General features: G+C 37.6%; 1 protein-coding gene across 1 annotated transcript in view; it reads left to right on the top strand.

Moving 5' to 3' along the window:
• Positions 1-2532: 2532 nt before the first annotated feature.
• The window catches only part of plxna1a (plexin A1a), a 245298-nt gene continuing 232829 nt past the window's right edge, over positions 2533-15001 (top strand). Inside the window, exon 1 of the mRNA XM_067370392.1 lies at positions 2533-2650. The gene's annotated coding sequence lies outside the window, so the exon portion shown is untranslated. The remainder of the gene's footprint in view (positions 2651-15001) is intronic.

A 15001-nucleotide genomic window follows, 5' to 3' on the forward strand; every position in this document is an offset into this window, starting at 1 on the left:
GATTAAACTATTTGATTTATGAAAAGAGAACTATGCAGTGCATACTCTTAACTTTCAAATAAGACTTTGTCAAGCCAATGTGAGGTTTTCTAGTAAAAAAAAATGAATGGGAATTCATTAAAATGAATTTAATTTTAATGACAGAAACAATTACTTACAATTATTAGCAAAATTTTCTTTGCTTTATTTTCTTTCTTGTAGGATGACCACCAGTCGCATTTAGTCTTCAAAATTCCTTCACCTGTAGGAGATCAATGGACAAAGGACTCAAAGCACCTCAGATGCTCATGGATTCATTTTTCTTACCCCATTAGATTTCACTTTGCTTTGTTTTGCTGACATGAAAAACATGTTTGCCTAAAACATTCATAACGCTGCTCATTTATGAAATGGTCACTGGCCCATTATATTGTCACAAACACAATATACTGTAGATTTTTGAAAACTCGTCACTTTTTGGCCAGACAGCATCTTGAGGACAAAATAATGGCAGACACTCTTATTTGTTGTAAATAGCTTGAAGCATACGTCCAGTGACGATGTACTAGAAAAGCCTCACATCACTGAACAACAGTCTACATAAAATACAACAATGCAAAGAAATGTTATAAAGGTTAGAGTAGAATTTCAGCTCAAGTTTATTATTTTAAGTCTAAGTTTTGACTGTTCTGACAGCCTTGTTTGTGAATTCCGTCTCCGTCTTCAGTCTAGCACTGGATTTGTCAGTGGGTGTGCAAGTTTGATCCTGAATCCACAGTGTTTATCAGAGAAGCTTTGGTTTCGTTGTGAGGAAGAGTATGTGTGCAGTAGGATGAAGGGATTGTAAAGCTCAGCGGGTGGTCAAATACATTCTAACATGAGATGGCCTTTGTCTGTCACTGGTCAAACAAGAACCTAACCTCATTAAATCTAAGGATTTATATAATACCATATAAAGTAAATATAGGATACCATATTATTGTCAAAGTATGATTGCTTATTATGTCTTATATGAATGTGCTATGATCTGGTCACACATTTCTCAGTTTTCAAAAGTATATTCAAAATTCAGTTCTGTTTGAGATTCTATATTTCTACACTGTCCTCCAAAAGTTTGGAAACACCCCTGGCAAAGTGTTCTTTTGGTAGATATCAGCATAAATCCTTATCATTTTTTTGGTGCAAATACATTAAAGTAACTTGACATTATCATTGAAGACCAGCAATAATAATTTTCATTTTGATTACATAATAATGTCAGACATGCCCTTTTACCAGCTGTGATGCCTGGTTACTGGTTTAAACTTGACCCAGGTTTGTAAAAGATTTTTGGGTCAGCACACCTTAATAGCTTCAACAATTGATTGCCAATTAAGTTTAGAATACAATGAACCAATCAGAACCCAGTTTAGGTCAGATAGCTGCTAATGGTGAATATTTTGATGAATCGAAAATGTAAGTTTTTGCTATGTATAAACTGTTTATGTAATAAAATATGTTTTTGTAGTTTGTGCTGTCACTTATCAGTGCACAATTATCACAAATTAAAAAGGATTCATGCCAATATTGTCCAAAACCCCACTTTTCTAGGGTGTTTCCAAACATTTGGAGGGCAGTGTATATTATGTACTTAATGTCAGTCTGCACTGTAAAATGTCAACCTCTATTGCATGCAAAATGCATGGGTAGAAATCTAAAATGCAATATTTGGTATGGAAGTGCTGTACAGTTCCTATATAAAGCACTATTCTATAACGAAGGTATAACATATATAAAAACGTAAACTAAATGTCAATGTTCGTCTTGCACAAAGCAATTTGCTGCTAGAGACAAAACACTAACTTTCTGTGTAATATCTGTGATATGTAAATTTATATAAAAAAGCAATACATACTGTAATGAATTGTCATGTTTTATTGATGCACAAACTGAAACTGATCGCAATGGAGAACATTTCTACAGTGTACGGTTGCTATGGTTACCTCATCTTGCCAACGTGACTACTGTTAGTTAAGGTCTACTTGGTAGCACGTGAAAAACGTGCGCTTGTAATCTTTATTATTATTATTATTATTATTATTTATCATTACAAACGTCCAAAAAGCCTGTTGAAGTCTATGATTGTTCAAAATAATTATTATGCCAGCTCCCTAATTCATTTTAAACATTTAAAAAAAAGATAAACATACAGGAAGCATGCCACTCTTTTAGCTAATTTCAAATTGGTTTAACTGGTGTTACAATACTCCTCTAAAGCTGTTTTATTCATATCTTCTACTTTATGCTTGGCTGGCATACACAAAAGACAAACAAACCATCGTCTCTGTGATTGTAATAAATGTGCTTAGATGCATCGACAGGTGGTGCAACGGACTGGTATTCAAGACTACAGACTCACTGTATGTTTCGCCATACAGGCTCCAGCGCGCTCAATGTCGCCGCCTGGCCGCGACGCGAGATATATGTATCTGGCAGCGCGTTCCCTGAGACTCAAAACGAGGCTGCGTCTCGATCAGGGCGCGCGGACCGCATTCCTCCTCATTCATGCCGTGCTGAGACTTCACACTCGGAAAGTGCACGCGGAGCTTTACACACTGCTACCGAGAAAATGTCCACAAGTTTGAGGTTTTACGCATGGCGAGGATAATAAACCAAGGTATCAAGAGCACAAGTAAGTAACCTCGCATCTTTACGCACAGGCGTGACTTTTCAATGCAGTTTGTTTAGGGGAAAATGCAGTTTTTTGGGAGCAGATACGTGTCGCGCGTTGTTTTCTTCGGCGTTCACAGTGAATGTATCGATACTTCATTGCGTCGGAACAGCCGAGGAGTGCGATGTGGACATTTTATATGCGGTTTGACACCTCCGTGTCTATTAACTGACGCATTAAACAAGCTGATATTTGCATTGAACAGCAGTAGCGGAGGACTAACTTGGTTAGATTCCCTGTGGTTTAATTGCTTTACTGAAATAAGTATCAAGCAGGTTATTTGGGTACAGGGGCGTTCTCTGGGAATATGCAGAATATAAACGATGCATTTGTTGGATAGCGCAGTTTACCCCTGCACATCACACTTTTAGGGATAAGATGAACTGCATAGCGAGGGGTGTTTTATATGTTTAAATATATAAGCTCTCCCCAATGCCTCTCGATTGTTCAGTTATTTGGCTATTGGATTGTCAGTATCAATGTGACAGTATGTGGGTTGGCTGTCTGTAAAATCTCACCAAGACTGATTCAGATGGGAATTCGGGAAATTGGATGTAGGTTAGAACTGTTAGGCTGCACGAGAAAGGCAGAAATCTAAGATTAGACAAAATTCTATTCGCAATTTCACGCATGTACTATCTCTACATAGCCTTCACATATAAAGCTCTATCAGATTATTTAAACTATAAGATTATATGGCTTTTATTACGATTAAATTACCTATTTTGTGGAGCAGACGTATTATTATTTTTTTTTTTTGGTAAGGCGGCCAACTGTTTGACAGTCGAAGCGAAGGTACTGTTGGTGTGTTTGTATGTTTATGTTGTGAATGAACGATATGTTCTGCTTCATTCCTTTTTATTATACATTTAAACACGATGTTGTAATGATTTTAAGAACAAAGAAGTACTAGTCCGCGTTTTCGTGCAGCAAGTGAGCTGAAAGATTACCTTTTTGTCAATGTTTTGATCTTTCTGGCTCGGCGTCTTTCCATAGTGTGTTCGGCTTTGGTTTTCCATATGACTAATAAGAGATTAGAAGAGTGTTTAATTTCGAAAGTAAAGGTGTTGTATGGAAAGCTCGGTAAATAACCATTAAACTTGTATTGAAATGTGGTCGTTTAAACTTAAGACATCAATCTCTGTCAGCATTAGAGCAGTCGTAACCGAAAGATTTTTCTCTGGGGAAATAAGCAGACTGTCCAAAAGTTACGTGGTTTGTATAAACACTTGTATTCCGTGTTTAATGAGAGTGGCAACTCGTACCTTTTGGGCACACCGGTCATATTGATGCCATTTCAGTTCCATTCTTCAAGTAGCGCCGATTTTGACACGGTTTACTGATGGAAATCCAATGAACTGAACGATTCTGGTCCATTTTCTTCTTTATGCTTCGTGTTCTTTAACGGACAGCCTACATTGTCGATTATTTTAGTACTTTTGAGAAATAAATATTTGGAAAAGTTAATGCGTTTACCTACTCACAGCAATCTGACGAGAATTTAAAAAACAAAAACAACAAATGTAATAGGCTAACTCTTGCAAAAAGTTTTATGTAGACTTTCCTGACACTAAATATGCTGTATTAAATAGCCAAACGAACAAAAAATGTTAAAATATTACACTAATTCATTGATATTGCTTAATAAGAACGGTTTACAACAAAACTCGTGCATATTTGATTTTCTTTTGGAAAATGAACTGCATTGGTCGCGTTTTGTTTTTGATTCACCAAAACGAATCAGCTAAGAGTCATTTTTGGGAATCGCACCACACTGGCCGCGCTGTATGTTTTTGATTCACTAAAAAGAATCGGTTCATAAATTTACTAGTTCTAAAGTTGGACTCTTGGGTCCGATTCTCATCTATAACCAAGACCATCTGTCTTTTTAAATTTATATAAAATAATTGAATACAAAATTAGATAAACGGCTTGTTTTCCAAAGTTAACCAATGAATAAAGTAGCCTAGGTTGCACACTAACAGTATCAAACTTAACGTTACCACTTACAAACAGTACCACCAATAGAGTCCTTGGTAGTTGATGAAGTTTGTGTTATGAAGTGATGTTAGAGCATCAATCTCAACGTTGTAGGCGTAAACGTCCACCTTTATGTCAAAGCGGTTCGACTCTGTGACACTGTGGGAAACGAAGTGCGCCATGTCAGAATTAATCTCGCTATGAGTCGTTATGTTCCGCGCACTCGGCCTTTGCCGTGATTGACGGATGTTTTAAATATCCCTGACATCCTCACCTTCAAGCTTGTCAGTGCCAGCCTCCTCTCGAGTCTCTCTGCCGGTGTAAAGTGGACTGTGGGCTGTATTAAACCTCCGTGCCCACTCTACATGAGGCGCTGTGCGCAGACAGAGACACTCTTGGCGCCTTTCCCCGCACTAAATAACGTCTGCAGAGTTTTACAGTACGTAGATTATTTATAGAGTCACTCACGAGCATGAATTGCATTTAGTGACCGGGGCTGGTTATCACACTTTTTATTCTAGTGAATATTGTAGGTATATATTTGATAGTCAAATCAATGTGTGTCTTAAAGTCTTAAGGATGTATAAAAAAATATGTTGTTGACCTTTTGTGACAACTTGCCCCAATTGTTTACCCAACAGTTTTAGAACAATTATATTGGAATTGAAAAATGATTATCCGATATTTCCAAGTAGGTGTTTTAAAGAAAATACAAAACTCTTGACAATTGAATCTTTGCTGAGATACTGCCCATGCGACAACTAGCTCTGGCCACCCATACATCGATTAAACAATAAATTCATAATGTTTCCCACAAGCATCTCTCCTTCTTATTTATCAGCCTTAGTTGCCAGTTTTTCGGTTTCATTTCTCCTTTTCTTGAATAGAGGGCTCTTAGATTCTCATTAGCTACTTGTCTTTTTAGTTTCCTTAAATATCACTTCTAGGACAGACAATGATATCTCTTTGATTGAGTTTATCATAAAACACAAGTTATTTAATTTACTCTTCCAATCCATTATCAGCTCTTTCTGCACCTCAAATCTGTGGAGACGTCAAACTAACACAATAAAGGCAGTCAGGCCTGAAGTGTTTTGAAGCTGACTGTATCAGATCAGAGGAAGAGATAATAAAATTGTTTCTCCCTTCAGTTTTCTTCTAGTATGTACGTTTATATAAGTGTGCGCCAAAGGCTGGCAGATGGTTATCCCTCTGAGAGAGCATGTGATATTTAGATACTTAATGCCATAGGAATATGACAGGAATCGTGATAAGGCTACCATTTTATATTTGATCAGGCTTATTAGCATCCTTACTCTGTTGTATATTTCAGTGCCGTGGTACGGTGAGCAAAGAGCACTTTTGCATCAAATTCATTACCATTTCCTTTTTCTGAGTTATTGTGTGTGTATAAATAGTTCTTTGGCTTGAGCAGGGTTTGGAGATTGAAGGGTCAGGCCATGTTTTGTTTGTCATGGCCGTCGTCCAGAGGAGATGCAGCTTTTCCCGCTCCCTCAACAGACTGGAGGTCTCAGCTGGGAACCTCAGTGTAGGATCAGTGCCACTCATGATGTCAGGACAGCAATGATGAGCTCTCATTCTGATTGTTTTTCAAGCCCTCTTTCTTTTCAACCGCGCATCAAAATAAAAGAACTAACTGAATTAGGGGGGGAAAAATCCCTGCCTTTGTTTTGAGCTGCTGTATTGTTTGTTTTGCTGTCAAAGTATGGGGCCGGTAGTGAGATCAGATGCTTTCCCGTGGTGACAAATGAAGCTTGACCATGACCAGGAGGAGTATCATTCCAGAAAGCATGATTCAGCAGGACATAATTCAACCGCTGAATGATATTACCTTATTCTAGGAATAGATAAGCGATGTATTTGTGATGGAGAGTGCGCATCTGTATATGTTTGCAACCCTTCTCGCTCAAGAACTAACCTGCTGTGTCTTGACCAGTTCCTGGAGTTTACTCCAACTATTCGATCAGCGCTTGAAATACCAAGTTTGACCTTTGACCTCATTGTCAAGTCACATACCAATGTGAATGAAAGTGTCAAGGGCCCTCGAATGAGCTTTTGCAGCCTTCGTCCATTTTGGGTCGGCCCTTGACCTCTTTTACGCATATTGAACATTACATCAGTTAGCATTATTAGTGATACATGGCTGTTAGATTTAAATTACAACGTCTGGGACTGTTAATGTACGTCAATACCAGTCAGTGGTGTGGATTTCTCTTTTGGGACAGGGTGGGGGGACCTTTTCACTCACCTCTCCTTTCTAGTTTCCAGAACAGCGCATCTATCCTTCAGCCTTATCGGGGCTTGGATCCGATCAATGCTATCTGCCATCTGCTTGCAGACTACAGCTTTACCACCACCCTCTGTGGAGTTTTCTATGGCCCCTACAACTGATCCTGGATAGCATTGTCACGACACTCACAATGTATTATGTTAAGCATAGGGTTGGTTTCACTGATGCCAAACCAGCTGTTAAGGGTATTATTAACTGGTGCCGTAGTGTTTTTCCTTTTTGCTTGCCTGTTTTGTATCGAGAAGGGCTTTAGGGCTCTTATAATGGAAGTCACAGACTGGCAGCATCTCGGGGCCAAATTTCTTTTTGCTGTATTCAAAGGCATCCCTTACAACGCATCCCTTTAGGTCTGGTTTGAATCGTGTGTTTATTTGCTTCTGATGAAAGTGACTCTGGAAGCTTAGCTGTAGGCAGCGTGAAGTCGGTAGTAAGAATAGCCACATGTGTTTATAAGGGTTTGCATTTGTATATAAGTAAATTTGGGCTGTATATGCAAAATCCGCTTCCCACCTTTCTGTTCATTGTGGTCCGTGCAGGTTTGCTCTTTGTGATTCCTCCTTATGGTATAAGCAGTGTGAACTCAATAATAGACTATTTACTGTCTGGTTCATTTCATTTGGCCGTCGTCTCTCCTTGGATACTGCCGCTGAAGCACTTCCTCAGGCAGTTGTGGTTTGTGTACTGAAAGCCAGTTAAATAATGCACGATCTCTAGACTGGCCATGTAAGTAAGACTAAAAGTGATGGGGCCCAAGGGAACGTCCCTCTCCGAGGACCACAGATGCTCTAAAAGACCTTTCAAGAGGTCAACACTAGCCATATAGGTGCGTTTTCAATGCGTAAGAAACTGGATAGTATGTGCAGGATAAGGTATCTTTTAGTGCTCCGTGGAGTTGTTTCAGCAAATCGATTAATAGATAAAGCTTGCTCTTGATAGATTGATAGATGTAATATTTCATTACATTGAATTGGTTTTAATAAGAGTGGTGAGATTAAGTCAAGGTCCTGGTGTTCAGTCGCCTCTTAATTAATATCTCATTAAAAAACGCTGTGTATTGATCTCTCTCGGTAATGTTCAACCTTTAATACAGCCAGAATGGATTTAGATAGTTGACCTCATAATCTCAAATGTTTTCGCTTGTGGTTCATTCTGGCATTATAGATCGGGACCTTTGCTTTGTCATTTTGGCTGCTGGTGATCTTTGCTTGGCTGGTTTTGGGCTAAAGGCGGGTTTGATTTGGAGCCCGCTTTGTGAGTTGGTTTTCATTCAGGATTAGGTCTAATCCGGGTGAGAGAAACCAGCGCATTGGATCTGTTGCGGCGGGCTTATCCGTTGCCCGAGAAACTGTGGACTGTGAAAGGGTTAATTGAAATCCCAAAGCGAGGTGACGTGTCGCCCTAATCCGCACTGCCCCTTGACCTCTAACCTCATGGGGGGTCTTTGACAGGGGACCTTCTTGTCACTGCAGGCTTCTTGGGAGCCTAGAAAACTTCTCATTCCATAGTGATGCTTCCTGACAGAGGAGCAGCTCGGGAAACAGAAATCATTAATCATGTTTCTAGCAGCTAATCATGTTTTTCCAGCAGTCTGAGAGCAAGCAAGTGAGCAAGTGGACTGCTTCTTTTTAAGAAGGTGATTATGCCAACAGCAACATCAAATCTTTAAAAACTCCTCATGGATGCAAAATGGCAGTTAAATAGAATAAATTAAATAATGTATTCCATATTAGTATTTAACATTCATGTTTGCTTCTCTCTCAAGGTCTGTTAACATTGGTTAGTGTTGCTTGCTAGTAGATGTTTTTACACTTAAGCTTATCTGCACTCCCATTGGCAGATTATGTCCTTGCTCATTTGCATAAACTGACAAACTCGGCACAACTTCGCCAGTGGTTGCTTTTGCAAAATCTTACAGAAAGTGAATGACTTTCTGTTGCTTAATTACTGCGCATTTGATATCAGTGTGAACACACCTTCAGTATTGTCTTAGTTCCTCATCTTCCACACCTGAACTCATGAGAATTGGTAATAATTTGTACAAGATGGTGAAATTGTAAGAAATCACAAAAGTTAACCCAGCCATAAAATCAAACCCCTAAACCTACGGAGCCTCTAAAGGGACATGGTGGTGGAAAAAATATGAGATGGGAGGAAAAATAACAAGTCAATTCTTTTGCGTTCTCCCAAGAAACTTTGTGTTTGCTCGCAAAACCTTTTGAGCTCTTTGTGAGCGAACACAAAGTTTCTCATCAGAACGCAAAAGCTTTGACATACTTTTTCCTTCATCTCATATTTTTTCCTTCACCATGTCCCTTTGGTTGATTGCAGTAAGAAAAAAGCTTTTGGAATTTGTACCTTTTCTTCCTATGTCTTACACTTTTGCTATTTAGTACTAATTATCAGTTGTTTAGAAATTTTAGCCTTTTTTTAAGTCTTAAAGTCCCTCTGTAGTCAATTTTATCCTTTAAAACTCATCTTTGATCACCAAAATGACTTTTTAAACGTTTTTTCCTATGTAAACAATTTCTTCATATAAAAAAAAAGCTTGAAAAATATCTTCCTTAAAATAGCTTGAATGTACCTCTTTACATTCTTGTCTCGTTTAATATGCGCAGAACAATGAATATGCAAATTAGCCCCGCCTCCACTCACTCGCACCAGCTCAGAGATCCACTCGGTCAACTTACTGACGTAAACGCTGCTCAATGGTATCGCTCTTTACAACATCGGACACATAACAGTAATTAATATGATTAGCCTGTTGCTTGACTGTTATCAAACAGCTAATAATGTGTTGCTAATGTTACACAAACCATGTTCCCGTTCGCCATGTCAGAGTCAGACAGCTGCCTTCTAACAATCAGTACCTTTACAAATGCTTTGAACAACTCAGAACGTCGATGGAGAAAGGCATACATGTATATTTCATCATAACATCATAATATACATCATACACCCACTATATTGCTAAATCTACACAATATTTCATATCAACTGAAAAATATACCGGGATAACCTGGCTTCTCTCAAGGCTCCCCTGCTAGTTCGCTGTTAGTGATAGGCTAAAAGCTCGCTGACATGTTATGATTGGTAGTTTGTGACGTCACAGTAACCAGCGATTTTCAAATCAAGGGTTTGAATCGGTCTTTTTTTCACTGCAGCTTTAAGGAGAAAATACTCAGCAATGGTGTTGACGTACTGTATGAATTTGCACATGGTTTGTTTTAAAAGCATATTAAAAGCACCACTTATAGACATATAAACAACATTAAAAACTTGATTTTCACCACAGGGGTTCTTTAAAATGTCCTAAATCTTTCTTTCTTTCTTTCTTTCTTTCTTTCTTTCTTTCTTTCTTTCTTTCTTTCTTTCTTTCTTTCTTTCTTTCTTTCTTTCTTTCTTTCTTTCTTTCTTTCTTTCTTAATCTTTTCTCTCTGAGAGGTTGGTTAAGTTGCATTTTGAACATGGGCCTCTCTGTAGAGCTCTGTTGAACATCAGCAGCCTGATTCCTTTAACATAGTCGGCTGCAGGCATTCTGTCTCCCTGGAAAATCTCCCCTCTCTCTCTCTTTCCCTCTTGAACACATTCTCTTTGAGTGGCCCGTTCTGGAAATGATTATTCTGCCAGACCAATGAGCAGGCTTCCCTTTGATGGGTCATAAACAGAGGTCGGAGGTCAAATTCCTCTCCCCAGATGGAATTCGCTTGACATGCTTCACTGCAGAGCCCGGAGGTGTCGTGGGGAACGGACTGTACGCGTGTCATCGTGCCTTAGTGGGTTAGTGTGAGTGTCTATGTGCAGGATGCACCAGTAAATCTCCTTTGAGACTGTTGGGAGAGAGATAATGTGTTATGCTGTCTGTAGAAGGTGTGTGTCTATTTGAATGAGTGAGGGAGAAGATGACATCATGTGTGTTAGTGTGTGTATTTGAAAGTGTCACTTTGTCACTTTGATGGAATGACTAGCAGGCATTCAGCCACAGGGGTGTTGGGGTGTGCGCCTTTACACCTCTCCTGACAACCTGCATTTAACGTGTGTTTAGAGTGGTGTGCAATTCACTGTTTGTGAGGTGTTTTCTTCGTCACCTCTTGTTGCCTCCCTAAGGAGCTTTTCAATGGGTCCAACTTTTTTTGACAGCCTATTGCCAGTAAATTCAGATTTTAGCTGGAAAACAGGTTCATAAAAGTATACTTATTTATGCAGAGAAATACTTGTCTCTAGACTGATTAGGCACCATAAAGCACTCAACTGTGTCTTTAGTGAGACTGTGAACACATGATGAATGCACAATATGGTGCCTAGTAGAAGTGGGTTCTTCCATACTATATGTAATTTCCACTTTTTTGATGTGACTTTTTTTTGCTGTTGCTTCAGGAATAAGATATTAAAAGATTTAGAATCGGAAATTTCACGTTGAAGAAAAATATTTATATTTATTTTTTCAATATGTCTTAATTTCATCATGCAGTTATGTGGGAAATATGGAAATATAGCTTTGCTTAGTATGTTCCCAGATTTTAATAGCACATATATCAAATAAAAAACATTTAGCATCATATCAGTTTAGTTCTATTGTCTTTTAAAACATGAATACAAGAATATTGTACAGTACATTATTTCAGATTTTCCCAAAAGTTTCCTTTAAAAACAAAAAAAGTTGCAAAACTTGATTTTAAGACAGGCTGTTTTTTTTTTCCAGCTGATCTACTGAATTTGACTTGGGAGTTAAACCTTAAATGGGTAGTTCACCCAAAAAAGAAAATTCTGTCATCATTTACTCACCTTCAAGTAGGGCTGGACGATTAATCGTAAAATAATCAAAACCGAAATTCAGAACCTCTAATCGATGTAATTTTCCCATGTCGGTTATTTCGTTTTTTTAATCCTGTTAATACTTCCCCCTTAAAAACATACTACCGCGTGTGTAGTCATGTGACTCCGCCCAGTCCAGTCTGCAGCATAAAAGCAAAACACGGAGGTGAACGTCGGTTCAACACATAGTGATGGCGCGCGAGCGGTGAGCCTTGCGTCCTCACTAAACTTTGTCAGTTGTATTTGTTTTAAGGTTTACCAGTTTGGACATTAAGCGATTTTAGACATTTGGATGTATATTATTTCAAGCTACCGCAAAACATGAAGATCGCGCGCACAGAAAGGAACGCAGAAACTAGTTGTCAGCGCTGTCCTGTGATTTATCACTAAAATAGCTTAGAAACTCAACTTATAGCATATATTTTTCTGCTTTTGAGGGAACTATTTACAACCCACAGCTTCACAATGAATAGAGAGACGGTATGACTTCACACAATCAATCACTCGTACTGGTACTGTGCTAATTTATCTGTATCTGATTTACAACAAGCAGAAATCTGTTACAAACCATAGATAAAATAACTTCTGAGAGTGAGCTGTTATGTCAGATTACTCTTTCAATAGGAAAAAATATCCCACCTTTATCATATTTACAGTACAAACCTTGTCAGTGAACTATGAGGGCAAAAAAAAAAAAAAAAAACGAAACAAAACAAAATAATCATACATTAATCGTTATTGAGGTAAAATGTTCAATTAATGAACACAAAAGAAGATATTTTGAACAATGTCAGTAACCAAACAGTTGATGGACCCCATAGTATGGGAAAAAAACACTATGTAAGTCAATGGGGCCTGTCAACACTTTCATTACTGGATGAATCCGCGTTTTTGAACAAATCTGTTCAGTGAATGATTCAACGAATGCATTTTTTAACAGTAACTTGTCGCCACGTACTGGTTTGGAGCATCAAGTTTCTTTCAAAATGTGATTTACTCTATTTTGATTATTTGAATTATTGTAACAATAATAATGACACTGTGTGGTTGAAAAGATTCATTTAGAAAAAAGATTGTGTGGGTGTTTGAATCGAGATCGCAATCCAATAACCAATAACGGTTAATTGTGCAGCTCTAACTGTAAGTCTATTGTATCTTTTTGCCTTAGATTTTATTGTCCGCAAGGTCAAAATAAACCTGTACTCTGATCACTAGTAATAGCTTTTGAGGTATCATTCATGTCATTTGTAGCACAAACTGTACCACATTAAACTAAAAAAAAACCCTAACCCTAAGCATGAACAGTTATAATAGTGATGCAAACCCTACTAATTATTCAGAATTTTTGTTTTCCACACACTTCCCCTGTTTATTTGACTCTAGAACGAGACCAAGCTCAACATATCCATGCACTTTCTATAGGCTTAAACTGAAACACCTCTGTTTTTAATATTCAGAAGGACAGAGACATAAACACATCTTTCCTCCCATCCGCAGCTGTTAGAACTCGAAATCTCTCAGTGGATGAGGGCTTTTGTGAGATGCAGCAGATGCTGTTTGGTATAAAGGCTAGGCAGAATGCTCCAGATGATCGCGAGAAGAATGAGTTGTGCTAAGAGCTGGCGAGCCGCCCGATGCAATATAGATATTTCTCTATTTTTTTGCTTATAAATGTGCTGCTATCCCATACCTTCATTTCTTATGTGCAAAAAAGAATGTGGGTTTGAATTTGAACACAAAAAACTGAAAGGATGTATGCTGCACTGTTTGTTGAAGGGCAAGAGGAAGGAAGATTAGGTTAATGGCTAGCTTTATTTCCTCATCCTTGGCAGATGTATTTTTGTGACGACGAAAATCCCGCAGCGGTCTTTGTCAGGCTTGCTTTTGTGGCTGCCACTGGGTCGCTGTATAATTGAGAGTGTGATCCTCTTGAGTTTGGTATTTACAGTGGCCGACGATACTGTCTCTTTCACACTCTTGCGCGCACACTCTTGGCTCAGATAAGACTAGTCTGTTTTAGCCTCTTGCTACATAGCTGCTTCCAGCTCGATTCTCATGCTCCTGTGACCCTGTGAGTGATGGCGGTGCAGTGCCTTAATGACCATCAGCAGAGCCGGGCGACCCTCGGCTGTGCCGCTGGCATTAAACCGGATGTGGGTTTGTGTGCAAGCGTTTTAACATAAGGGCCGCTCAGCAGTCGACTGCCACTGATATCAGTGTGTGTTACCGCAGTGATAGCACACTCCCGTTTACTCATTTGATTGACTTCAGGACAGGTTTGTTTGCCAGGTACACGTGTGTGTGTGTGTGTGTGTGTGTGTTTGTGCACGTGTGTTTGCCGACTGACCATCCTTAGACAGTTCTTAATGTTTTATAGACTCCAGTGCCATTGTTTCCTATTTCCTTATGAGTTCCCAATCGTCTCCAGATGAGCCGGTCGCACTGGCAGTGGGGGAAATGCAAACAGGGACAAAACAATGGCCAGGCCCTTGTGTTGCTATATAGGCCACCAGACTGGGGTAGTGTCCAAACTCTCCTCAGGGGAAAATACACTAGAGCTTTCTAATAAACACTCAGACAAACTGACAAATGCCCTGTGGGCTCTAAATGTAGTCAAGAGGATTTACAAATTTATAAAAAATTTTATTTTGATATATATATATATATATATATATATATATATATATATATATATATATATATATATATATATATATATATATATATATAATATATATATATATAATATAATATAATATATATATATATATATATATATATATATATATATAATATAATATAATATAATATATATAATATATATATATATATATATATAATATAATATATATATATATATATATATATATATATATATATAAAAAAAAATGAATATGTAAATATATAAATAAATATATATATGTAAATTATATATCATGCAGTATTATTAAATATTAAATTATAATTAAAAATCACATTTTACATATTGTTTAATATTCAATACATGAAATATTAGTTAATTTATTAATATTTTGAACTTATTTTTTTATAATTTTAATTAGATAATTTAGCAAATTATATATGTATATGTATATGTATATATGTATATGTATAAATAAATAAATCAGTAATCAGTGCATATATATAAATTATATATCATGCAGTATTATTAAATATTAAATTATAATGAAAAATTACATTTTATAGAG

This window comes from Chanodichthys erythropterus, chromosome 20 (assembly GCF_024489055.1).
Source record: "Chanodichthys erythropterus isolate Z2021 chromosome 20, ASM2448905v1, whole genome shotgun sequence".
NCBI lineage: Eukaryota > Metazoa > Chordata > Actinopteri > Cypriniformes > Xenocyprididae > Chanodichthys > Chanodichthys erythropterus.